We start from the raw sequence: 27,819 nt of genomic DNA, 5'->3' as shown, positions 1-27,819 counted from the left end.
TCGTTGTTCTTTTCCCGGTTTAATTTTGTGGTCTCGTACTTACCGGGTTCTAGGAACGTGAAGGCAGATGCTCTTTCTAGGAGTTTTGAGCCTGACTCTCCTGGGAATTCTGAACCTGCTGGTGTCCTTAAGGATGGAGTGGTTTTGTCTGCTGTCTCTCCAGATTTGCGACGTGCTTTGCAAGAATTTCAGGCGGATAGACCTGATCATTGTCCGTCTGGTAGACTGTTTGTTCCTGACGAGTGGACCACTAGAGTCATCTCGGAAGTTCATTCTTCTACTCTGGCAGGTCATCCGGGAATTTTTGGCACCAGAGATTTGGTGGCTAGATCCTTCTGGTGGCCTTCCCTGTCTCGAGATGTGCGTGTTTTTGTGCAGTCTTGCGATGTGTGTGCTCGGGCCAAGCCTTGTTGTTCTAGGGCTAGTGGGTTGTTGTTGCCCTTGCCTATTCCGAAGAGGCCTTGGACGCACATCTCTATGGACTTTATCTCGGACCTCCCTGTTTCTCCGAAGATGTCTGTCATCTGGGTGGTGTGTGACCGTTTTTCTAAAATGGTTCATTTGGTGCCATTGCCTAAGTTGCCTTCCTCATCTGAGTTGGTCCCTCTGTTTTTTCAAAATGTGGTTCGCTTGCATGGTATTCCGGAAAACATCGTTTCTGACAGGGGTACCCAGTTCGTGTCTAGATTTTGGCGGGCAGTCTGTGCCAGGTTGGGCATTGATTTGTCTTTTTTGTCTGCATTCCATCCTCAGACCAATGGCCAGACGGAACGAACTAATCAAACTTTGGAGACTTATTTGAGGTGTTTTGTGTCTGCGGATCAGGATGATTGGGTTGCCTTTCTGCCATTGGCGGAGTTTGCTCTTAATAATCGGGCTAGTTCTGCCACTTTGGTTTCTCCTTTCTTTTGCAATTCAGGGTTTCATCCGCGTTTTTCATCTGGTCAGGTTGAATCTTCGGATTGTCCTGGAGTGGATGCGGTAGTGGATCGGTTGCATCAGATTTGGGGACAAGTGGTGGATAATTTGGAATTGTCCCAGGAGAGGACTCAGCAGTTTGCTAACCGCCGTCGTCGTGTTGGCCCCCACCTTTGTGTTGGGGACTTGGTGTGGTTGTCTTCCCGTTTTGTCCCTATGAGGGTTTCTTCTCCTAAATTTAAGCCTCGGTTCATCGGTCCTTATAGGATTTTGGAGATTCTTAACCCTGTCTCCTTTCGTTTGGACCTCCCGGCATCTTTCGCTATCCATAATGTGTTCCATCGGTCGCTGTTGCGGAGATATGAGGTACCGGTGGTTCCTTCTACTGAACCTCCTGCTCCTGTGCTGGTGGAGGGTGAATTGGAGTACGTGGTAGAAAAGATCTTGGACTCCCGTATTTCCAGACGGAGACTTCAATATCTGGTTAAATGGAAGGGCTATGGTCAGGAAGATAATTCTTGGGTAACTGCCTCTGATGTTCATGCCTCGGATTTGGTTCGTGCCTTTCATAGGGCTCATCCAGATCGCCCTGGCGGTTCTTGTGAGGGTTCGGTGCCCCCTCCTTAAGGGGAGGGTACTGTTGTGTATCCGCTTTTTGGGCTCCCCTGGTGGTTGCTGGTGGTATTGGTGACTTGTTTGCACTTTGCTTCTTCTGTTCACCTGCTTCCATCAGCGTTTGGGAGTTTCCTATTTAGCCTTGCTCTCCAGTCATTTCCTTGCCGGTCATCATTGTAACCAGAGCCTTCGGTTGCATGTTCCTGCTACTAGTCTGCTGATCAGCTAAGTGGACTTTGTCCTTTTGTTTTGTATCTTTTGTCCAGTTTGCAGTTTTTGTAATTCTCTGTAGCTGGAAGCTCTTGCGGGCTGAAATTGCCACTCCTGTGTCATGAGTTGACACAGGAGTCTTAAAGTAATTTCAGGATGGTTTTTGAAAGGGTTTTCAGTTGACCGTGAAGTCCTCTTTTGTATCCTTCTGCTATTTAGTAAGTGGACCTCTCTTTGCTAAATCTACTTTCATACTGTGTATGTCTTTTCCTCTTAATTCACCGTTATTACATGTGGGGGGCTGCTATCATCTTTTGGGGTATTTCCCTAGAGGTAAGCCAGGTCTGTTTCTTCCTCTACCAGGCGTAGTTAGTCCTCCGGCTGGCGCGTGGCATTTAGGAAGCCGTAGGTATGCTCCCTGGCTACTATTAGTTGTGTGGTAGATTTAGCTCACGGTCAACTCGAGTTTCCATCACCCGAGAGCTCGTTCGTTATTTATATGTTTCTTACGTTCCCTTGCCATTGGGAACCATGACAGTCAGGCAAGTTTGCTGGTGTCACGATCTCCATTCTATTCCTGTCTGCTGTTACTTTGTGTAGAGGCTGTCAGTCTGTATTGGCTGTGCTGGGTCTGTGCTGCAATCATCTGTGTTTACTTTGGTTGATTAGCCTTCTACTTAAGTATGTTAGCTCCTTCATCCAGTGTCAATCATACACTTGCTGCTGCCTGTATAAGACTGATCCCTCTGTGCTCTGTGCCTGACCCAGGCTGACTTTATTCTCTTCCCGGACTTAGACTCTTTGCTTGTGACTTGACTTCTCTTGTGCCTGCTCCCTGTAAAATGTCTTGTCTTTCTGGTTTTCCTGACCTCGACTAGTAAATTGGATTTCGTCTTTGACTTCCCCTTGTTGTACTGCGCCATTTCCTGGACCTGACCTCAGATTGTTTGACCTCCCTTTACTTATTCTGTAAGTAGTGTATATTTTTGCTTTGTGTTATTGTCATGTCGGACGCTATTCACACTAGGGCGTCCGACAGACAGCGGTAATTCCACATTCGTCCACTATACGCTCAGTGGCGCCGGCTAGACTTTATCCAGGTTGTCCGGGATTAATCTAACTGGTAATCGGGTTGGAGGCTGGGTCACGCCCGTGGCCTTTAAAAAGTCATTCTGGACTTTTGGCGTCGCCGAATATAGCTTGTGTCTTGTGCCTGGTGATCTCGGTCTGGAGTGGTGGTCTGTTGTGAACTGTGTTTCTGGGCTCCCTCTGGTGGTCACTAACGGTATTGTGTTAGGTATGTCTTGTTGCAGGCCTGAGCTCCAGCTGTGTCGTTAAGCAGTGGGTGTTTCCTATTTGAGTCTCCTCTGGACTCAGTCTCTTGCCTGGCATCGTTGTATCCAGACCTATTTGGTCTCCTCCGGATTCCTTTCAGTCTGCCTCATGCAAGAAAAGCTAAGTCTGTTTTGTACAATTTGGATCGTTTGCATTATTCAGTGTTTTTGTCCAGCTTGCTTTACATTTGATTTTTTGACTCGCTGGAAGCTCTAGGGGGCTGATATTCTCCCTCCACACCGTCAGTGGGTGTGGGGGTTCTTGAATGTTCAGCGTGGATGTTTTGTAGGGTTTTCTTCTAACCGCATAGTCCACTATCTATTTTCTGCTATTTAGACTATTGGGCCTCACTTTGCTGAATCTAGTTCATCTCTACGTTTGTGTTTTCCTCTTGCCTCACCGTTATTATTTGTTGGGGGCTTTCTATATCTTTGGGGTTCAATTTCTCTGGAGGCAAGCGAGGTCTTATTTTTTCTCTCTAGGGGTAGTCAGTTCTCCGGCTGGCTCGAGACATCTAGAACCAACGTAGGCACGTTCACCGGCTACTTTTAGTTGTTTGTGTTAGGATCAGGTATGCGGTTAGCCCAGTTTCCACCTCCCTAGAGCAGTATTTATATTTTGCTATCTTGCCGGAATATCAGAGATCCTCTGCCATTGGGATCATAACAGAATGCCAGGCCAAAAGAAAATGTTTAATGCATCGCAGAAGCGGGATTAAAAAGAAGTTCTGAGTTTTTTTTTTGTTTGTTTTTTTTTTGCTGCAGTTTGCCTAGCTTCTTCCATCCCCTTTTTCTCTGAGTGGCTGAAACTCTGCTGCAGATATGAATGTCCAGACTCTGACTTCTAGTGTGGATCAGCTTGTTGCTAGGGTGCAAAGCATTCAGGATTTTGTTATCCATAGCCCTATGTCTGAACCAAAAATACCTATTCCTGAGCCGTTTTTTGGAGATAGATCTAAGTTCCTGAATTTTAGGAATAATTGCAAATTGTTTCTGTCTCTGAAACCTCGTTCCTCTGGTGATTCAGCTCAGCAAGTTAGGATTGTTATTTCCTTTTTGCGCGGCGACCCTCAAGATTGGGCTTTCTCTCTGGCGCCAGGAGATCCTGCATTGGTGAATGTTGATGCGTTTTTTCTGGCACTTGGTTTGCTTTATGAGGAGCCTAATCTTGAAAATCAGGCTGAAAAAATGTTGCTGGTTATCTCTCAGGGTCAGGACGAAGCTGAGGTATATTGCCAAAAATTTCGGAAATGGTCCGTGCTTACTCAATGGAATGAGTGTGCACTGGCCGCAAATTTCAGAAATGGTCTTTCTGAAGCCATTAAAGATGTGATGGTGGGGTTTCCTATCCCTACAGGTCTAAATGATTCAATGGCTCTAGCCATTCAAATTGATCGACGTTTGCGGGAGCGCAAATCTGATAATCCTTTGGCGGTGCTGTCTGAACGGTCACCTGATTCTATGCAATGTGACAGAATTCTGACCAGAGCCGAGCGACAAAATCATAGACGTCAAAATGGGTTGTGTTTCTACTGTGGTGATTCAACACATGTTATCTCAGCATGCTCTAAACATTTAAAGAAAAAAGTTAATCCTGTCGCCATTGGTACTTTTCAGCCTAAGTTTATTTTGTCTGTGACTTTAATTTGTTCATTATCTTCTTACTCAGTTATGGCTTTTGTGGATTCTGGTGCTGCTTTAAGTCTGATGGATTTGTCGTTTGCCAAGCCCTGCGGTTTTGTCCTGGAGCCTTTGGAAAATCCTATTCCTCTTAGAGGAATTGATTCTACGCCATTGGCAGAGAATAAACCTCAGTATTGGACGCAGGTGACCATGTGCATGACTCCTGTACATCAGGAGGTGATTTGTTTTTTGGTACTGCATAAAATGCATGATGTTGTCGTTTTGGGTCTGCCATGGTTACAGGCCCATAATCCAGTTTTAGATTGGAAAGCTATGACTGTGTCTAGTTGGGGGTGTCAGGGGATTCATGGCGATTCTCCATTGGTGTCTATTGCTTCTTCTTCTCCTTCTGAGATCCCTGAGTTTTTGTCAGACTTTCAGGATGTATTTAATGAGGCCAGGTCCAGTGCCCTTCCTCCTCATAGGGACTGTGATTGTGCTATAGATTTGATTCCTGGTAGTAAGTTTCCTAAGGGACGACTCTTTAATTTATCTGTGCCAGAGCATGCCGCGATGCGGAGTTATATAAAGGAGTCTTTGGAGAAGGGACATATTCGCCCATCCTCGTCTCCTCTTGGTGCAGGATTCTTTTTTGTGGGCAAGAAAGACGGGTCTCTGAGACCTTGTATTGATTATCGTCTTCTGAATAAGATCACTGTTAAATTTCAGTATCCTTTGCCATTGTTGTCTGATTTGTTTGCTCGGATTAAGGGATCCAGTTGGTTCACCAAGATAGATCTTCGTGGTGCGTATAACCTTGTGCGCATAAAGCAGGGAGATGAATGGAAAACGGCATTTAATACGCCCGAGGGTCATTTTGAGTACCTGGTGATGCCTTTCGGATTATCTAATGCTCCTTCTGTGTTTCAGTCCTTCATGCATGACATCTTCCGGAAATATCTGGATAAATTTATGATTATTTATCTGGATGATATTTTGTTTTTTTCTGATGACTGGGAGTCCCATGTGAACCAGGTCAGGATGGTGTTTCAGGTTTTGCGGGAGAATGCTCTATTTGTGAAGGGCTCAAAATGTATCTTTGGGGTACAGAAGGTTTCTTTTTTGGGTTTTATTTTTTCCCCTTCTACTGTGGAGATGGACCCAGTTAAGGTCCGTGCCATTCATGACTGGACTCAGCCCACGTCTGTTAAGAGCCTGCAGAAGTTCTTGGGCTTTGCTAATTTTTACCGTCGTTTTATCGCTAATTTCTCCAGCGTGGTTAAACCTTTGACGGATATGACCAAGAAGGGTTCTGATGTTGCGAATTGGTCTCCTGCGGCCGTGGAGGCCTTTCGGGAGCTGAAGCGTCGGTTTACTTCAGCGCCAGTCTTGTGCCAGCCGGATGTCTCTCTTCCCTTCCAGGTTGAAGTTGATGCTTCTGAGATTGGTGCAGGGGCTGTTTTGTCGCAAAAAAGTTCTGATGGCTCCGTGATGAAGCCATGCGCCTTCTTTTCAAGGAAATTTTCGCCTGCTGAGCGGAACTACGATGTCGGTAATCGGGAGTTGTTGGCCATGAAGTGGGCATTTGAGGAGTGGCGACATTGGCTCGAGGGAGCTAGACATCGTGTGGTGGTCTTGACTGATCATAAAAATCTGATTTACCTCGAGTCTGCCAAGCGCCTGAATGCTAGACAGGCCCGTTGGTCGTTGTTTTTCTCCCGTTTTGACTTTGTGGTCTCGTACCTGCCTGGTTCGAAGAACGTGAAGGCTGATGCACTTTCTAGGAGTTTTGTGCCTGATTCTCCGGGAGTCTCTGAGCCGGCTGGTATTCTCAGAGAGGGAGTAATTTTGTCTGCCATTTCCCCAGATTTGCGACGAGGGCTGCAAAAATTTCAGGCTGATAGGCCTGATCGTTGTCCACCAGAGAGATTGTTTGTCCCTGATGGATGGACCAACAGAGTTATTTCTGAGGTTCATTCTTCGGTGTTGGCGGGACATCCTGGGATTTTCGGTACCAGAGATTTGGTGGCTAGGTCCTTTTGGTGGCCTTCCTTGTCGCGGGATATGCGTTCTTTTGTGCAGTCCTGTGGGACTTGTGCTCGGGCTAAGCCTTGCTGTTCTCATGCCAGCGGGTTGCTTTTGCCTTTGCCTATCCCAAAGAGGCCTTGGACGCACATTTCCATGGATTTCATTTCGGATCTTCCGGTGTCTCGGAAGATGTCTGTCATCTGGGTGGTGTGCGATCATTTTTCTAAAATGGTCCATTTGGTGCCCTTGCCTAAGTTGCCTTCCTCCTCTGATTTGGTTCCTTTGTTCTTTCAGAATGTGGTTCGTTTGCATGGCATCCCTGAAAATATTGTATCTGACAGAGGATCCCAGTTTATGTCCAGATTCTGGCGATCCTTTTGTGCTAAGATGGGTATTGATTTGTCTTTTTCGTCGGCTTTTCATCCTCAGACTAATGGCCAGACCGAGCGAACTAATCAGACGTTAGAGACTTATTTGAGATGTTTTGTTTCTGCTGATCAGGACGACTGGGTTACCTTTTTGCCACTGGCCGAGTTTGCCCTTAATAATCGGGCTAGTTCTGCCACCTTGGTTTCACCCTTTTTCTGCAACTCTGGTTTTCATCCTCATTTCTCCTCGGGTCAGGTTGAACCTCCTGACTGTCCTGGGGTTGATTCTGTGGTGGATAGGTTGCAGCGGATTTGGAACCATGTGGTGGACAATTTGAAATTGTCACAAGACAAGGCCCAGCGGTTTGCGAACCGCCGCCGCGGTGTGGGTCCCCGACTTCGTGTTGGGGATTTGGTTTGGTTGTCTTCTCGGCATGTTCCTTTGAAAGTCTCCTCTCCTAAGTTCAAGCCTCGCTTTATCGGTCCTTATAAGATTTTGGAAATCCTTAACCCGGTGTCTTTTCGCTTGGACCTTCCAGCGTCTTTTGCTATTCATAATGTGTTCCATAGGTCCTTGTTGCGGCGGTACGTGGTGCCTATGGTTCCTGCTGTTGAGCCTCCTGCCCCGGTTTTGGTTGAGGGCGAGTTGGAGTACGTGATGGAGAAGATTCTGGATTCTCGTATCTCTAGATGGAAACTCCAGTATTTAGTTAAGTGGAAAGGCTATGGTCAGGAGGATAATTCCTGGGTTGTCGCCTCTGATGTTCATGCGGCTGATTTGGTTCATGCCTTTCACGCTGCTCATCCTGATCGCCCTGGGGGTCTTGGTGAGGGTTCGGTGACCCCTCCTCAAGGGGGGGGTACTGTTGTGAACTGTGTTTCTGGGCTCCCTCTGGTGGTCACTAACGATATTGTGTTAGGTATGTCTTGTTGCAGGCCTGAGCTCCAGCTGTGTCGTTAAGCAGTGGGTGTTTCCTATTTGAGTCTCCTCTGGACTCAGTCTCTTGCCTGGCATCGTTGTATCCAGACCTATTTGGTCTCCTCCGGATTCCTTTCAGTCTGCCTCATGCAAGAAAAGCTAAGTCTGTTTTGTACAATTTGGATCGTTTGCATTATTCAGTGTTTTTGTCCAGCTTGCTTTACATTTGATTTTTTGACTCGCTGGAAGCTCTAGGGGGCTGATATTCTCCCTCCACACCGTCAGTGGGTGTGGGGGTTCTTGAATGTTCAGCGTGGATGTTTTGTAGGGTTTTCTTCTAACCGCATAGTCCACTATCTATTTTCTGCTATTTAGACTATTGGGCCTCACTTTGCTGAATCTAGTTCATCTCTACGTTTGTGTTTTCCTCTTGCCTCACCGTTATTATTTGTTGGGGGCTTTCTATATCTTTGGGGTTCAATTTCTCTGGAGGCAAGCGAGGTCTTATTTTTTCTCTCTAGGGGTAGTCAGTTCTCCGGCTGGCTCGAGACATCTAGAACCAACGTAGGCACGTTCACCGGCTACTTTTAGTTGTTTGTGTTAGGATCAGGTATGCGGTTAGCCCAGTTTCCACCTCCCTAGAGCAGTATTTATATTTTGCTATCTTGCCGGAATATCAGAGATCCTCTGCCATTGGGATCATAACAGTGGTCTAGGAGAAGAAATATCGTATCTGGTGGTGTGTTATCCTTTGTCATATTTCTCCTTCCTATATTTGTATTTGTTTTGCCCTGTGCACATTATAGTGTTTTCCTGTGTGTCTGCGGCGTGGTGCGTTTTTTAGTTTTCCCTGTCTGTGCTTTCTGTAGGGGTTGGTGTGTGGTCTAATCACTGGGTGGCGGGTGGAGGTTTCAGCTTAGGACTGAAACAGGAGTCAGGGTCAGGCCTGGCGGCCCAGACAAGCACACCATCAGTGTAAATTTTGGGAGAGGGACAGACAGGGTTTTCCCTAGTCTGAGGGACATCGCAGAGGCCCGGGTAAACAGCTGTAGTTTACCCAGTACCCGCATGACTGTTATATTAGTCTCTCTCCACGTCTGGGGCTAACATTTATTATAGTGACTCATGCCACATTACGATTAACCATTCATTTTTTTTCTTTTTCCACCTATGGATCCGTTACGTACTTTGTGTGATCAGGTGGCGAACCTGACTCAGTTAGTCCAAGATCTGGCCTTAGAGCGACACAAACTAGCAACCTCATAGGCTCAGTTACAGGGCCAGATTTCTGGTACTCTTACAGACCCTCAGAATCTCTTTCCTTAAACCACTGTTATGACTTCTGAACCATCTGACGTATCTTTGAGCCCCCCTGAACCTGTTATAGCACTCCTGGACAAATTTTCAGGGGAAAAAGACCAGTTCAGAATTTTTAAAGAGAGTTGTAAATTATTGTTTACCTTGCGCCCCCGGTTATCAGGGAGTAACAGCAGGTGGGAATTACAATGTCACTTTTGCAGGGGAGTAGGGGGTCCTCAGACCTGCGCATTTTCCCTACCCTCTTTTGCTCCTGAACGTCTTTCGCTGGAGGCGTTTTTGACACTTTAGGACAGATCTATAACAAACCTGACAGGGTCAATGTGGCTGAGACAAGGATCATGAACCTGACACAGGGGAACCGCACAGCAGAAGACTATTGTACTGGGTTTTGTCAGTGGTCTACTGAGGTCCTGTGGAATGACGCAGCTCTCAGGTGCCAATTCCTCAGGGGTCTTTTGGAGTCTTTAAAGGATTGGGTTTCATTGTGTCAGCCTCTGAGTTTAAGATGGATCCTGGGAAAGTTCAGGCCATCATTGATTGGATTCAACCCAGCGAACTCAAGGCTCTGCAGCACTTTTTAGGGTTCGCAAATTATTACAGAAAATTTATTAGTGAATTTTCTCAGATCGTCAAGCCTCTTATGGACCTCACTCATAAAGGGGCAGAGCTAAAGGTTTGGTCGCCAGAAGCGGTTGGGGCTTTTGATAATTTGAAGGAATGTTTTATGTCTGCTCCTGTTCTTGTGCAACCAGACCTCCAGAGGCAGTTCATTGTGGAGGTAGATGCTTCTGAGGTCAGGGTGGGGGCTGTATTGTCTCAAGGTCCTGAGACTTTAACTAACCTGCGACCATCTGCCTTCTCTAAAAAAATTTCTCCTGCTGAAAGAAACTATGATGTGGGTAATTGGGAGTTACTTGCTGTCAAGTTGGCTTTTGAAGAATGGAGGTATTTTTTGGAAGGTTCCATTCATCCAATAACCACGGTGACAGATCATAAAAATCTAGCTTATATTGAATCTGCCAAGCAGTTGACACCTAGACAGGCCCGATGGTCTATATTTTTCTCACAATTTAATTTTTCTATTACGTTCAGACCAGTCTAAGAACGTGAGGGCGGATGCCTTGTCTCGTAGTCTTGATTCTGTGTCTCCTCCAGAACCTCCTTCCTCCATTCTTCCTCAGGGTATTGTTGTGGCCATGGTTTCCTCTGAGCTGGAAGCTGAAATCCGTACTGCTCATTCCTTGGCTCCTTCCAATACCCCTGAATGCTAGCTTTTGCAAGAATTCCATGGTTCTGAGTTGAATGGTCATCCAGGGGTCACTGCCACCCAGAAGGCAGCTTCTAGACACTTTTGGTGGTCTGCTATGCATAAGGATATTAGAGATGTTGTGTCAGCTTGTGAAACTTGAGCACACACTAAAGTACAGCATTGCCGGACAGCCGGGGGAATTGGCTGCTTTGCCAATTCCGGAAAGACCATGGTATGATCTGATCTGATATGGATTTCATTTCAGATTTACCGCTGTCTGAGGGGATGACTGCTATTTGGGTGGTAGTCGATCGCTTTAGCAAACAAGTTCACTTCGTCCCATTATCTGGATTACCCAATGCTGAAACTCTCACCAAACTGTTTATTACTCATATGGTACGATTGCATGGGATTCCTCTAAATATTGTATCGGATAGGGGTGTACAATTTGTCTCTAGATTTTGGAGAGCTTTCTGCAGAAAATTGGGGATTGATTTGTCCTTTTCCTCCGCTTATCACCCTGAAACTCAGACAGAGAAGACAATTCAGTCTTTGAAGCAAATTTTAACATGTTTTGTTGCCAATCAGCAGGAGAATTAGTCATCATTTCTTCCTCTGGCTGAGTTTGCTTTTAACAGTGAGGTTAATCAGTCCACGGGGACCTCAACGTTTTTCTGTAATTACGGGTTTCATCCTCATTTTGGTGAGTTATCCAGGATAAGTTCCGGGTGTACTGGGGTGGATGTCACCATCCAAGAGCTGGGGGATGTCTGGAGGGAGGTTATAAAGAACTTTGGGGTGGCTCAGTATCGGCAAAAGAGGAAAGTCGATAGCAAGCGCTCGTCATGGGCTGCCTTCAAAGTGGGAGATAAGGTATGGTTATCCTCTAAGAATATTAGATTGAAGATGCCCTCGCAGAAGTTGGGTCCTAGATTCATTGGTCCGTATGAAATTCTGGAGGTGGTCAATCCAGTTTCCTTCCGATTAAAACTCCTTCAATATTTCCGTATTCCTAATGTGTTCCATAAGTCATTGTTGAAGGACTTTATTCCCTCTGCTCTGTCTTCCTTGCCCCGCCTCCTCCGGTGTCTATTGAGGGAAGCTTGAAATATAACATAGTAACATAGTTTTTAAGATTTAAGGAAGACTTTAAGTCCATTAAGTTCAACCCATATTCTAACCTAACCTGCCCTAACATGTTGATCCAGAGGAAGGCAAAAAAAAACCCATGTGGCAAAGAGTAAGCTCCACATTGGGGACAAAAATTCCTTCCCGACTCCACATACGGCAATCATACTAGTTCCCTGGATCAACGCCCTATCAAGGAATCTAGTGTATATAACCTGTAACATTATTCTTTTCAAGAAAGGCATCCCAGCCCTTCTTAAATTTTAGTAATGGATCACTCATTACAACATCATACGGCAGAGAGTTCCATAGTCTCACTGCTCTTACAGTAAAGAATCCGCGTCTGTTATTATGCTTAAACCTTCTTTCATCCAGACATAGATGATGCCCCCTTGTCCCTGTCTCAGGTCTATGAGTAAAAAGATCATTAGACAGGTCTTTGTACTTTATTTATACATTGTATTGATACATTGTAATAAGATCACCCCTTAGCCTTTGTTTTTCCAAAGTAAATAACCACAAGTGTAACAACCTATCTTGGTATTGCAGACCCCCCAGTCCTCTAATAACCTTGGTCGCTCTTCTCTGCACCCGCTCTAGTTCAGCTATGTCTTTCTTATACACCGGAGACCAGAACTGTGCACAGTATTCTAAGTGTAGTCGCACTAGTGACTTGTATAGAGGTAAAATTATGTTTTCCTCATGAGCATCTATGCCTCTTTTAATGCATCCCATTATTTTAATAGCTTTTGCAGCAGCTGCCTGACACTGGCCACTGAATATGAGTTTGTCATCCACCCATACACTCATGTCTTTTTCAGTGACAGTTTTGTCCAGTGTTTTACAATTAAGCACATAATTACACCTCTTATTTCTTCTGCCCCAGTGCACGACTTTGCAGGCCACAAATGTGCATGTGTCTGCACAAACGGTTAGAAACCGACTCCATGAGGATGGTCTGAGTGCCCGACGTCCACAGATGGGGGTTGTGCTCACAGCCCAACACCGTGCAGGACTCTTGGCATTTGTCACAGAACAACAGAATTGGCAAACTCTCCACTGGCACCCTATGCTCTTCACAGATGAAAGCAGGTTCACACTGAGCATATAAGACAGACGTGACAGAGTCTGGAGACTTTGAAGATATACAGTAAGATCGAAACACGCGTTAAGGGGTACGCTGAACCTGCACTTATATAGGGTAATTATAATAACTTTGGATATTTTGTGTCTGATATTTTCATTCTTATATTTGGGTACCTCAAAGTTATGGTGTGCACATTATTATTGGTCACTTAGCCTGATATTATAGTAATAATGATATTTACTTAATGTGTATTGCTTTATGCCTTTGGATATATTATAGCTACATGAATTAATTTTTACCATCTTTGCACTATGCACTTTATGTCCTGTATTTAGTTTTATTCATACCTTGATTTATATTGGTTTGTGGTTTCTTATATGTGGCATACCTTATATGTATACAGTGGGGCAAAAAAGTATTTAGTCAGTCAGCAATAGTGCAAGTTCCACCACTTAAAAAGATGAGAGGCGTCTGTAATTTACATCATAGGTAGACCTCAACTATGGGAGACAAACTGAGAAAAAAAAATCCAGAAAATCACATTGTCTGTTTTTTTATCATTTTATTTGCATATTCTGGTGGAAAATAAGTATTTGGTCAGAAACAAACAATCAAGATTTCTGGCTCTCACAGACCTGTAACTTCTTCTTTAAGAGTCTCCTCTTTCCTCCACTCATTACCTGTAGTAATGGCACCTGTTTAAACTTGTTATCAGTATAAAAAGACACCTGTGCACACCCTCAAACAGTCTGACTCCAAACTCCACTATGGTGAAGACCAAAGAGCTGTCAAAGGACACCAGAAACAAAATTGTAGCCCTGCACCAGGCTGGGAAGACTGAATCTGCAATAGCCAACCAGCTTGGAGTGAAGAAATCAACAGTGGGAGCAATAATTAGAAAATGGAAGACATTCAAGACCACTGATAATCTTTCTCGATCTGGGGCTCCACGCAAAATCCCACCCCGTGGGGTCAGAATGATCACAAGAACGGTGAGCAAAAATCCCAGAACCACGCGGGGGGACCTAGTGAATGAACTGCAGAGAGCTGGGACCAATGTAACAAGGCCTACCATAAGTAACACACTACGCCACCATGGACTCAGATCCTGCAGTGCCAGACGTGTCCCACTGCTTAAGCCAGTACATGTCCGGGCCCGTCTGAAGTTTGCTAGAGAGCATTTGGATGATCCAGAGGAGTTTTGGGAGAATGTCCTATGGTCTGATGAAACCAAACTGGAACTGTTTGGTAGAAACACAACTTGTCGTGTTTGGAGGAAATAGAATACTGAGTTGCATCCATCCAACACCATACCTACTGTAAAGCATGGTGGTGGAAACATCATACTTTGGGGCTGTTTCTCTGCAAAGGGGCCAGGACGACTGATCCGGGTACATGAAAGAATGAATGGGGCCATGTATCGTGAGATTTTGAGTGCAAACCTCCTTCCATCAGCAAGGGCATTGAAGATGAAACGTGGCTGGGTCTTTCAACATGACAATGATCCAAAGCACACCGCCAGGGCAAGGAAGGAGTGGCTTCGTAAGAAGCATTTCAAGGTCCTGGAGTGGCCTAGCCAGTCTCCAGATCTCAACCCTATAGAAAACCTTTGGAGGGAGTTGAAAGTCCGTGTTGCCAAGCGAAAAACCAAAAACATCACTGCTCTAGAGGAGATCTGCATGGAGGAATGGGCCAACATACCAACAACAGTGTGTGGCAACCTTGTGAAGACTTACAGAAAACGTTTGACCTCTGTCATTGCCAACAAAGGATATATTACAAAGTATTGAGATGAAATTTTGTTTCTGACCAAATACTTATTTTCCACCATAATATGCAAATAAAATGATAAAAAAACAGACAATGTGATTTTCTGGATTTTTTTTTCTCAGTTTGTCTCCCGTAGTTGAGGTCTACCTATGATGTAAATTACAGACGCCTCTCATCTTTTTAAGTGGTGGAACTTGCACTATTGCTGACTGACTAAATACTTTTTTGCCCCACTGTACATCGCCCTATTCAAGGCATAATCTTATTACTTAATGTCCAGCATTTGCGTTTTCTCCATCACATGTATGGTTTACTGGCATTTCCTACTTTTAATTGTTCTTAAAAAATGTTCTTAAAAAATGTTATATTTGAATAAATTTTCTTTATATTTAAGTTTAATGGTGTTGGAGGACTTTGTCTCTTTCGTTCCACCGATTCACATGCGGTCCTCCGTGTGTACTTTGGGGCTACTCATTCTTGTTTAACCTTGTCTTAACCTGAACTCGCCATGTCTGAGTCTGAGCCTTTACCAGTCCTGTCTAAACCAGTACTGGCACCCTGAGTCTGTCCTGCCTGAATCAGCTCTAATAATCTTTATGGCATGACCCTGATACTGTTCTGCTGGCAACTTTGAGTCTGTACCATAATTCCTGACCCCTGGGGTCAGCTTCTGAGGTTCCAGGATCTATCCTGAAGTGGCACCTGGTGACCACTTGTGGATCAAGTCTAACCACATCAACTGGGACTCTAGTGAAAACCCAGGTGATTGCTTAGTTACACCCCTCTAGACTCTCTTTGGTCCATGGCACAGTGGATTCACGATTAGAGATGAGCGAATATTTCAGTGTTCGATTTGGATAATGTTCGCCAAATTTGCAATATTCGTCGAACATTACCGAACTCCATTCACCTCAATGGGAGGCAAAAACAAACGCATGCACAACACCTTAGAATGGCCCCAAATGCTGACAAAACACATCAAATGAGGACAGACACCAGGAAAGTGGCCTCAATTAACACACAGTACAAATTGCAACATGGAACTGCAGCAATCAGCCAGGCATGAGGTATTGGGGTCTGGGTCAGCATTTAAAGCTTTCCAATGAATGTCACAGTAAGATGAGTTGGGTGAGGGATCGGTGGGAGCCCTGACACCACATGCTACACCTCTACCTGCTTTCATGCTGAGCCACACTCAGGTGGCACAAATATCAGTTCTCTAGACTACCATTGTCAGAAAAATTTAAGGATAGTAATACGGGTAGTTGAGTACTAGGAAGTGGAGGTCTGATGGTTTCAGAGGCCTACTGCTACAGGCAACACGCATGAAGGAGACCTAACCAACCAGGAGTGTTCAAATTTCCCCAAATTATTGGCAGACACCACCAAAGTGGCATCAATTTCACCACAGTAGAAATAGTAGAATAGTGACCAACAGGTCTTTCACTACACCCAATACAGCAGATGGATACCCAACCAGTAGTGTTCACGTTTCCAAAAATTATTGGCAGACACCACCAAATTGGCATCAATTTCACCACAGTAGAAATAGTCTAATAGGGACCAACAGGTCTTTCTCTACACCCAATACAGCAGATGGACACCCAACCAGGAGTGTTCACATTTTAAAAAATGAGGGCCTGACCCCACCGAAGTGGAATAACTTTTACGACAATAGAAATAGTATATTTGGGACCGACACTCCTGTCTTCCACTGCAGCTAACACAGCAGATGTAGACCAACCATGACTGTTCACATTTCCACACATTTGTGTTAATATCAGCAGCAAGAGCATCCTCAGAAGCGACACTAAAGATATCAGAAAGTGCAGTTACGCGACATTAATGCATCACACTAAAATTGCAATATCACTAGTCTCTACAGTCTGCTATTGGGGTGCAAAAGTCCTTGGAGATCCATGACTTGTTCATCTTAATGAAAGGTAGGCAGTCAACACTTTCAGGGGACAGATGTATGTGTTTATCTGTCAGGACACCACCTGCAGCGCTGAGGACATGTTCTGAGAGAATGCTGGCTGCTGGTCATGATAAAACCTCCAAGGCATGTGATGCGAGCTCAGGCCACTCATCCATTTTGGAAGACCAAAATGTGAAAGGGTCCAAACCCTCCCTGATGGTATTGATATTTAGTTCTAGATACTCCTGCGCCATCCTCTCCATTAATTCACAACGTGTAAGACATGTTGGTGCACAAGTTGGTCTAAAAAAAAGTGTGAAAGGACTCATAGAAATTGCTTCTTCCACTTCCACCACAGCTGCTGCTGCTAATGTTTTGGCGTTGACGAATTGACGTGCCGGAGGTTCTAAGTCTACAGCTGCGATGTGAACTGTATGCTTCACTGCTGTCTTGGGGAAAAGCTCTCAAGGTTGTATAAAAGCGTGTTTCGATACTCCAGCATTCGCGGGTCCCTTTCTAAGGGGAATCATCTGGCAAAATTTGCTTTCATAACGTGGATCTAATAAGGTGGCAACCCAGTAGTCAGCATTACTCCTAATCATTAATATACAGGATCATGTTGCAGCAAGAAGGCATTCATATGTCGGCCTCTACCATGAGATCCGAGCCCGTTCTATGTTGGTGGCTGGGTAACAATGAGGCTTGTTTCCTTCATCCCCTCCTGCCAACCACGAACAACAGAGAGTGGAGGATTATCCTCTTCATCCTACAGTTGCGTGCTAGTGATGAGCTAGTATACTCGTTGCACGGGTTTTCCAGAGCATGCTTGGGTGGTCTCCGAGTATTTGTGAGTGCTCGAAGATTTAGTTTTCCTTGCCGCAGCTGGATGATTTGCGGCTACTAGACAGCTTGATTACATGTGGGGATTCCCTAGCAACCAGGCAACCCCCACATGTACTCAGGCTGGCTAGTAGCTGTAAATCATCCAGCTGCGGCAAGGAAAACTAAATCTCCGAGCAGTCATAAATACTCGGAGATCACCCGAGCGTGCTCGGGAAAACATGAGCAACGAGTATATTCGCTCATCACTATTGCTTGCCCATCATCTCTTCCTTCTCCATTTGTTCCTCGGATCTTCAAACTTCGATAACAGTTTGTCTGTAGTGTGTTGAGCATTCCGATACCGCAAGTATCGGGTATCGGCCGATACTTGCGGGTATCGGAATTCCGATACCGAGATCCGATACTTTTGTGGTATCGGGAATCGGTATCGGGATTAATATCAATGTGTAAAAGAAAGAATTAAAATAAAAAATAGGGATATACTCACCTCTCCGACGCAGCCTGGACTTTACCGCCGTAACCGGGAGCCGTTGTACCTAAAAATGCGCGCTTGAAGGGCCTTAGATGACGTCACGGCGCTCTGATTGGTCCGTAGCGGTCGCGTGACCGCTACGGACCAATCACAAAGCAGTGACGTCACCTAAGGTCTTTCAAGCGCTTGAAAGACCTTAGGTGACGTCACGGCTTTGTGATTGGTCGCGTAGCGGTCACGCGACCGCTACGGACCAATCAAAGCGCCGTGACCTCATCTAAGGCCCTTCAAGCGCGTATTCTTAGGTACAACGGCTCCCGGTTACGGCGGTAAAGTCCAGGCTGCGTCGGAGGGTGAGTATATCCCTATTTTTTATTTTAATTCTTTCTTTTACACATTGATATGGATCCCAGGGCCTGAAGGAGAGTTTCCTCTCCTTCAGACCCTGGGAACCATACAGGATACCGTCCGATACTTGGTGTCCCATTGACTTGTATTGGTATCGGGTATCGGTATCAGATTAGATCCGATACTTTGCCGGTATCGGCCGATACTTTCCGATACCGATACTTTCAAGTATCGGACGGTATCGCTCAACACTATTTGTCTGTTATCATCGCCAGTCCCCCACGATCGCTGTAATCCACCCTCCCTTGGCACCTGCCTGTGTGACAACAGTCTTGAACTTTGAGACAATGTTATCCCTTCCGCAGCCTCCTCTGCTTCCTCCTCTTCTTCTGGGACCACCATCTCCTCCCGCAGGCTATTCAAAGTCTGCTCCACCATATAAATGACCAGAATAGTGATGCTGATGACGGTGTCATCAGCGCTAACCATCTTAGTAGCCATTTTAAAACTGTGCAGAAGGGTGCAGAAGTCCTTTATCTGTGCCCACTCTGTAAACGTGATATGAGCCACCTCCGTACTGCGTTGACCCAGGCTATACGATATGACATACTGCGCCAGGGCTTGTTGCTGCTGCCACAGTCGCTGCAACATGTGCAGAGGGGAATTCCACCGTGTTGGCAATTCGCATATCAATCTGTTAACTGGCATGGACAAAGACCTCTGTATCGATGCAAGTCGATGAGCAGAGGGGTGCGAATGGCGGAAATGAGCACACAGCTTACGCGCTTTCTGGAGCAGGTAACCCAGGCCAGGATAGTGGCTGGGAAAACATTGTACCACCAGGTTGAGGATGTGAGCCATGCAAGGCACATGTGTGAGCTTGCCTCACTGTAGGGCTGCCACCATTATCATACACGGCCTTCCCTGGATGCAGGTTCAGCAGAGACAGCCATTGATCAATTTCAGCCTGGAGATTTGTCTGCAACTCTTCAGCTGTATGACTGCAATCTTAAAGGCATATCAATTTTAAAACTGCCTGATTGCAGTGAGCCCTGACTGCACAGTATGGAGGTGGTGGGGATTTGCTATGCACTGTTGGAACGCATGTCTCATGAATGTAGAGGTTGAGGATGCAGGTGGAGGCAGAAGCAGTGGAGGAAGTGTTAAATGTAGAAGTTTGGCCTGCAAGCCTTGGAGCGAGATGTAACGCCTTTGGCCATGCTTACTTGTCCAAGTGTCTTTGGTGAAATGCACCTTGGCAGACAGAGATTTTGTCAAGGAACGGGTGATGTTGTTTGCTACCTGCTGGTGTAGCGCAGGCACAGCTTTCTTAGAAAAGTAATGGCGACTGGGTAATTGGTACTAGGGGACTGCGATGGCCATCAGCTTTCAGAAAACTTCGGTATCCACCAGGCGGAAAGGAAGCATTTCCGTGGCCAACAAATTGGAGATGGTGAAGTTCAACCTCTTAGCTTCGTCATGTGTAGGAGGAAACAATCTTTTCCATGACCACAACTGCGGAATCGTGCGCTGGCTACAGTGCTGTGAGAGGGCTGAGTACTGTGAACCAGACAATCTGCTGGACTGTGAGAAAGGTGCAGGTGGAGATGAAACTGTGGATTGAGAAACTTGTGGTGTGATCGTTCTCTAAGATCGGTCAAAAACAGCAGGCATTTCTGCTTCCGTTACAAACTGAATGCGGCCTCTCAGTCAGCGTGACTTGATCGGGTAAAAAACCCAAGGTTCTGCGGTCATAGACCTGCATCTCAATAGTTGGCATGTTAACAGAGGAGGAAGAAGCAGCAGATGCGATTGATGTGGCAGCTGATGGTGGTTGATGTCATCTGGTCCACATTTTTGCGCAATGGGATTCCCACACTAAAGCATGTTGATTGCGCATGTGAAGGTTCATACATGTAGTAGTCAAATTATTGCACTTTTTTACCTCAACTCAGTTTTTTTTTGTAAAGTTTGCAGATTGCATGAGTTGGCTCATCCTCTGCAGTGTCAAAAAAAAACCAGGCTAGGTAACCCTTACCACCCCTGGGAGCTGCAGACCCATGGATGCTGCAGGTCAGAGGCACAGTTGTGGCTGAGGATGCATTGCTAGTTGTGGCTGCATCACTATGTGTCTGCGATGGATGGTGCAACATAACCTCCTCATCTTCCTCCTCAGATGATCTACTCAGCTGTGTGCCTCTATGTTCACTGGGATGTAACACCTCATCATCATCCTCTGTGTTATCAAATTCCTCACCATTGGAGTCACCCTCCTCCTCTTTTTGCCCTGACAGCACATTACAGTCCACGTGAGCCTCAGATACCTGAGTCTCATCAGGATCACCTCCCCCAGGGGTTAACGTCTGATGATAAGAGTCAGGATGCTGTTCAGACCATACTTCTTCCTGCCCCAGATCCAAGCTAAAAAAAATTTGGGCATCGGTGCAGGTTTCCTTCTCTTGACTCTGAGAAGCTTTTGCGTACACTTCTGATGAACATGGTATAAATTGTGTGAACAGCTCTTCAGACTCACCCATCTGTTGTTCCGTACAGTCAGTTGAACATTTGGATAGTTGGGATGCGGGGGAAGCAAGGGGAATTTGAGTGCCACATCTGTGGACTGTATTGGGTGTGATGTTGAGGTGGAGGAAGGGGAGGAGAGGCCACTTGAAGCTGCACTTGCCATCCACTCGAGTACATGCTCTTTCTGGGCATCATCGACAAGGCCTACCGCTATGCGTCTGCCAAACAAAGGTAGTTGTGTAGCCTGTCCAGTAACATAGGTTGGCAGTTGTCTTTGCATAGAATGTGACGTTGCTTCACTAGTGATTTTACAAACGTTACCACCTATCCCACGTACACCTTGAACACCAAGCCTAATTCCCCTTCCACCACAGCCTCGCTTTTTCCCAGTCATGTTGCCTAGATGCTACAAACTATTTTCAATGTCAGGTCCCTTACTTTGTGATATTAATAACAGAAGAATTTGTTTGTGGCCTATGTATCAGGCCTCTATAACACACTAGATGCTACAAACTATTTTTCAAGTCAGGTCCCTTACTGTATGACGTTAATGACAGAAGAATTTGTTTGTGGCCTATGTGTCAGGCCTCTATAACCTACTACAGCTAACATAGAAAAAAACTCAGAAAAAACACATACCAAGTGATGAAGCCTTCCTAATACCCTGTCTGATGACAAATGCACACTTAGCAGGATGCAGCAGGCCTCCACTGATAAAGGCTAGGTGCGGCACGAGTGCAAACTACTTGATAAAAACAACCACCCCTATCCTCCAAACATTGCAGGGGTTGGCTGCCTAGTAGAAAAAATGCACATTGATATGACTCACATAGGACGCCAGTCACACTGATAGGTGTGGTGCACAGTGTCTGGTATGCAACCTATTAATGACGCCCCTTGTATTAACAGGCGGGCTGCCCAGCACTATAATATGCAGCACACGGTGACAGACGCCCCCCCAAAAAAAACCTAACCAACATAAAAAGGCCTGGCCACATCCTGCCAAAAAGGATATGATATAGTGCAAAAAAATGTATGCATATGATAAACACATACACTATATGAGGTATTGGTTTATTATTTTGGCCAAAACAACGTAAGCCCGCAACCCAACGTCAAGGGTCCCCATAATAATGCGGGTCCTACCACTAATATCATAAAACAGCTAACATAGAAAAAAACTCAGAAAAAACACATACCAAGTGATGAAGCCTTCCTAATACCCTGTCTGATGACAAATGCACACTTAGCAGGATGCAGCAGGCCTCCACTGATAAAGGCTAGGTGCGGCACGAGTGCAAACTACTTGATAAAAACAACCACCCCTATCCTCAGTGGAGGCCTGCTGCATCCTGCTAAGTGTGCATTTGTCATCAGACAGGGTATTAGGAAGGCTTCATCACTTGGTATGTGTTTTTTCTGAGTTTTTTTCTATGTTAGCTGTTTTATGATATTAGTGGTAGGACCCGCATTATTATGGGGACCCTTGACGTTGGGTTGCGGGCTTACGTTGTTTTGGCCAAAATAATAAACCAATACCTCATATAGTGTATGTGTTTATCATATGCATACATTTTTTTGCACTATATCATATCCTTTTTTGCAGGATGTGGCCAGGCCTTTTTATGTTGGTTAGGTTTTTTTTGGGGGGGCGTCTGTCACCGTGTGCTGCATATTATAGTGCTGGGCAGCCCGCCTGTTAATACAAGGGGCGTCATTAATAGGTTGCATACCAGACACTGTGCACCACACCTATCAGTGTGACTGGCGTCCTATGTGAGTCATATCAATGTGCATTTTTTCTACTAGGCAGCCAACCCCTGCAATGTTTGGAGGATAGGGGTGGTTGTTTTTATCAAGTAGTTTGCACTCGTGCCGCACCTAGCCTTTATCAGTGGAGGCCTGCTGCATCCTGCTAAGTGTGCATTTGTCATCAGACAGGGTATTAGGAAGGCTTCATCACTTGGTATGTGTTTTCTCTATAACCTACTACATGCTACAAACTATTTTTCAAGTCAGGTCCCTTACTGTATATATTAATAACAGAAGAATTTGTTTGTGGCCTATGTATCAGGCCTCTATCACACTAGATGCTACAAACTATTTTTCAAGTCAGGTCCCTTACTGTATGACATTAATAACAGAATAATTTGTTTGTGGCCTCTGGATCAGGCCTCTACAGCTTAATTTCAACCCAAACAAATGACAAAGTGTGATACAGAGGGTTGTCTAACTTTTTGCAACTGAAAAATTATAATTTTTTTTAATGTACCTTAGGTCTGCAGATAGGTACTATCACCGCCACAAAATGACTACGTGGGATACAGCAGGCTGTTTCACATTTAGCAACAGAAAAAATTATACCTTTTTTTTTAATGTGCCTTAGGTCTGCAGACAGTTTTTTTCACCACAGCACTAGATTACAAGGTGGGATACAGCAGGCTGTTTAATATTTTTTCACTAGCTACATGAGAATTAGAATGCTATACTTGTGCATTGATCACAATAGATGCAGTGCACAACACGTGCCCTGCTGGATTTGTTTGTGCACCTCAGTGTGGCCAAAAAAGAAAAAACAGTCCTGCAAGGTAAATTTAACAGCCACACTGGACACTAGCTTCCTACAGTATTTGACTGATATACAACCACCTATATAACTAGCTAAAATGTGGGATACAGCAGGCTTTTTCACATTTACCTACTGAAATAATATTATCTAGAATGCTATACTCGTGCATGAAGCACTATAAAAGCAGTGCACAACACACTTGTAGAACATGTGCCCTGCCGGCTATGTCTGAAAACCTCAGTAATGCCATAAAAAAAAAATTACGGAAGCTAAATTTTACAGCCACACTAGACACTATCTAGCCACACTATCTGACTGATATACAACCGCCTAACTAAATAGCTGAAATCTTACTAGTAAAACTGGCAGTGTCAGGAGCAGCCTCTCTGCGCTGTATCCGTGTCCAAATGGTGCTAAAACCACATGTCTACTACTTACATGGAGAGGGACATGTGATTTCAGCAGCCAATGACACAAGCCATGGTGTCAGGACATTGTGGGTGTTTCCTGCGCCCTGATTGGTTAGCTGCAATGTGAACACAAAGTTAGGAAAAAAAAATTACTGCTATGCTGTTCTTCCAAGAGCACCATGCCTCTGAGCTCTGCAAACTCCCTCCCATCATCAAACACGTGCCAAATGCTTATGATACACCACCATTATTAGGCCGGCGTCACACTAGGCATATGAAAATACGGTCCGTTTTTTATGGCCATAATACGCAGAAATGTTCCCAAAATAGTTATCCGTATGTCATCCGTAGGCAGGGTGTGGCAGCGTATTTTGCGCCTGTCATCCTCCGTATGTAATCCGTATGGCATCCTTACTGCGATATTTTCTCGCAGGCTTGCAAAACCGACATACAGTGGATTCATGGGCTCAAATATTCGTTAAAACATATATACAGTCTATATATATATATATATATATATATATATATATATATATATGTCAGAGAGACATATATATGTATGTATATATATATCTAATATATAATTGCCTAGAATACTACTTCCTGCAATTTGTGCCAACTTCCGTGGCTTTGTCCGGAGCTATTGTCCGGAGCTATTGTCCGGAGCTAATGTCCGGAGATAAGTGACGTCACCAGTGTCCTACACCCAGGCAGAGCACAGTGGCCCCAGGCAGAGCACAGGGGCCCCAGGCAGAACATGGGGCCCCAGGCAGAGCACAGGGGCCCCAGGCAGAGCACAGGGGCCCCAGGCAGCATATGGGGCCCCAGGCAGAGCACAGGGGCCCCAGGCAGCATATGGGGCCCCAGGCAGAGCACAGTGGCCACAGGCAGAGCACACACCAAATCGGAGGCCGAGGGGCCCCGCCAACCAAATCGGAGGCCGAGCGGCCCCGCCCACCAAAGCGGAGGCCGAGGGGCCCGGCCCCGCCCACCAAATCAGAGGCCGAGGGTCCCCGCCCACCAAATCGGAGGCCGAGGGTCCCCGCCCAACTAATCGGAGGCCGAGGGTCCCCGCCCACCTAATCGGAGGCCGAGGGTCCCCGCCCACCAAATCGGAGGCCGAGGGTCCCCGCCCACCAAATCGGAGGCCGAGGGTCCCCGCCCACCAAATCGGAGGCCGAGGGTCCCCGCCCACCACATCGGAGGCCGAGGGGCCCCGCCCACCAAATCGGAGGCCGAGGGTCCCCGCCCACCAAATCGGAGGCTGAGGGTCCACACCATCCAAATCGGAGGCCGAGGGGCCCCGTCCACCAAATCGGAGGCCAAGGGTCCCCGCCCACCAAATCGGAGGCCGAGGGTCCCCTCCCACCAAATCGGAGGCCGAGGGTCCACACCATCCAAATCGGAGGCCGAGGGGCCCCGTCCACCAAATCGGAGGCCGAGGGGCCCCGTCCACCAAATCGGAGGCCGACGGGCCCCACCCACCAAAGCGGAGGCCGAGGGTCCCCGCCCACCAAATCGGAGGCCGAGGGTCCCCGCCCACCAAATCGGAGGCCGAGGGTCCCCGCCCACCAAATTGGAGGCCGAGGGGCCCCACCAACCAAATCGGAGGCCGAGGAGCCCCACCCACCAAATTGAAGGTCGAGGGGCCCCGCCCACGAAAGCGGAGGCCGAGGGTCCCCGCACACCAAATCGGAGGCAGAGGGACCCCGCCCACCAAATCGGAGGCCGAGGGGCCCCGCCCACCAAAGCGGAGGCCGAGGGTCCCCGACCACCAAATCGGAGGCCGAGGGTCCCTGCCCACCAAATCAGAGGCCGAGGGTCCCCGCCCACCAAATCGGAGGCCGAGGGTCCCCGCCCACCAAATCGGAGGCCGAGAGTCCCCGCACACCAAATCGGAGGCCGAGGGGCCCCGCCAACCAAATCGGAGGCCCAGGGGCTTTGCCAACCAAATCGGAGGCCGAGGAGCCCCGCCCACCAAATCGAAGGCCGAGCGGCCCCGCCCACCAAAGCGGAGGCCAAGGGGCCTGGCCCCGCCCACCAAAGCGGAGGCCGAGGGGCCCCGCCCACCACATCGGAGGCCGAGGGTCCCCGCCCACCAAATCGGAGGCCGAGGGTCCCCACACACCAAATCGGAGGCCGAGGGGCCCCGCCCACCAAATCGACCGAGGGTCCCCGCTCACCAAATCGGAGGCCGAGAGTCCCCGCCCACCAAATCGGAGGCCGAGGGGCCCCGCCAACCAAATCGGAGGCCGAGGAGCCCCGCCCAACAAATCGAAGGCCGAGCGGCCCCGCCCACCAAAGCAGAGGCCGAGGGGCCTGGCCCCGCCCACCAAAGCGGAGGCCGAGGGGCCCCGTCCACCAAATCGGAGGCCAAGGGTCCCCGCCCACCAAATCGGAGGCCGAGGGTCCCCTCCCACCAAATCGGAGGCCGAGGGTCCACACCATCCAAATCGGAGGCCGAGGGGCCCCGTCCACCAAATCGGAGGCCGACGGGCCCCACCCACCAAAGCGGAGGCCGAGGGTCCCCGCCCACCAAATCGGAGGCCGAGGGTCCCCGCCCACCAAATCGGAGGCCGAGGGTCCCCGCCCACCAAATTGGAGGCCGAGGGGCCCCACCAACCAAATCGGAGGCCGAGGAGCCCCACCCACCAAATTGAAGGTCGAGGGGCCCCGCCCAAGAAAGCGGAGGCCGAGGGTCCCCGCACACCAAATCGGAGGCAGAGGGACCCCGCCCACCAAATCGGAGGCCGAGGGGCCCCGCCCACCAAAGCGGAGGCCGAGGGTCCCCGACCACCAAATCGGAGGCCGAGGGTCCCTGCCCACCAAATCAGAGGCCGAGGGTCCCCGCCCACCAAATCGGAGGCCGAGGGTCCCCGCCCACCAAATCGGAGGCCGAGAGTCCCCGCACACCAAATCGGAGGCCGAGGGGCCCCGCCAACCAAATCGGAGGCCCAGGGGCTTTGCCAACCAAATCGGAGGCCGAGGAGCCCCGCCCACCAAATCGAAGGCCGAGCGGCCCCGCCCACCAAAGCGGAGGCCGAGGGGCCTGGCCCCGCCCACCAAAGTGGAGGCCGAGGGGCCCCGCCCACCACATCGGAGGCCGAGGGTCCCCGCCCACCAAATCGGAGCCCGAGGGTCCCCACCCACCAAATCGGAGGCCGAGGGTCCCCACACACCAAATCGGAGGCCGAGGGTCCCCGCCCACCAAATCGGAGGCCGAGGGGCCCCGCCTACCAAATCGGAGGCCGAGGGTCCCCGCCCACCAAATCGGAGGCCGAGGGTCCCCGCCCACCAAATCGGAGGCCAGGGGTCCCCGCCCACCAAATCGGAGGCCGAGGGGCCCCGCCCACCACATCGGAGGCCGATGGGCCCCGCCCACCAAATCGGAGGCCGAGGGTCCCCGCCCACCAAATCGGAGGCCGAGGGTCCCCGCCCACCAAATCGGAGGCCGAGGGTCCACACCAACCAAATCGGAGGCCGAGGGGCCCCGCCCACCAAATCGAAGGCCGAGGGGCCCCGCCCACCAAAGCGGAGGCCGAGGGTCCCCGCACACCAAATCGGAGGCAGAGGGACCCCGCCCACCAAATCGGAGGCCGAGGGGCCCCGCCCACCAAAGCGGAGGCTGAGGGTCCCCGACCACCAAATCGGAGGCCGAGGGTCCCCGCCCACCAAATCGGAGGCCGAGGGTCCCCACCCACCAAATCAGAGGCCGAGGGTCCCCGCCCACCAAATCGGAGGCCGAGAGTCCCCGCCCACCAAATCGGAGGCCGAGGGGCCCCGCCAACCAAATCGGAGGCCGAGGGGCCCCGCCAACCAAATCGGAGGCCGAGGAGCCCCGCCCACCAAATCGAAGGCCGAGCGGCCCCGCCCACCAAAGCGGAGGCCGAGGGGCCCGGCCCCGCCCACCAAAGCGGAGGCCGAGGGGCCCCGCCCACCACATCGGAGACCGAGGGGCCCCGCCCACCAAATCGGAGGCCGAGGGTCCCCACCCACCAAATCGGAGGCCGATGGTCCCCGCCCACCAAATCTGAGGCCGAGGGTCCCCGCCCACCAAATTGGAGGCCGAGGGTCCCCGCCCACCAAATTGGAGGCCGAGGGTCCACGCCCACCAAATCGGAGGCCGAGGGTCCCCGCCCACCAAATCGGAGGCCGAGGGGCCCCGCC

The 27,819-nt window shown here is 48.4% G+C and overlaps 1 protein-coding gene across 3 annotated transcripts in view; it reads left to right on the top strand.

Annotated features, from left to right (window-relative positions):
* LOC143775760 (TRPM8 channel-associated factor homolog) overlaps window positions 1-27,819 on the top strand; it is a 164,099-nt gene that overhangs the window by 4,456 nt on the left and 131,824 nt on the right. The window contains exon 2 of one of the 3 annotated variants that reach the window (XM_077264281.1): window positions 12,599-12,913. The exons of the other annotated variants lie outside the window; for them this stretch is intronic. The gene's annotated coding sequence lies outside the window, so the exon portion shown is untranslated. The remainder of the gene's footprint in view (window positions 1-12,598; window positions 12,914-27,819) is intronic. 3 annotated transcript variants of the gene reach the window in all.

The sequence above is a fragment of the Ranitomeya variabilis genome, chromosome 5 (genome assembly GCF_051348905.1).
Source record: "Ranitomeya variabilis isolate aRanVar5 chromosome 5, aRanVar5.hap1, whole genome shotgun sequence".
NCBI lineage: Eukaryota > Metazoa > Chordata > Amphibia > Anura > Dendrobatidae > Ranitomeya > Ranitomeya variabilis.
Note: the sequence above shows the minus strand (reverse complement) of the source record. Positions and strands in the feature narration are given on the sequence as shown.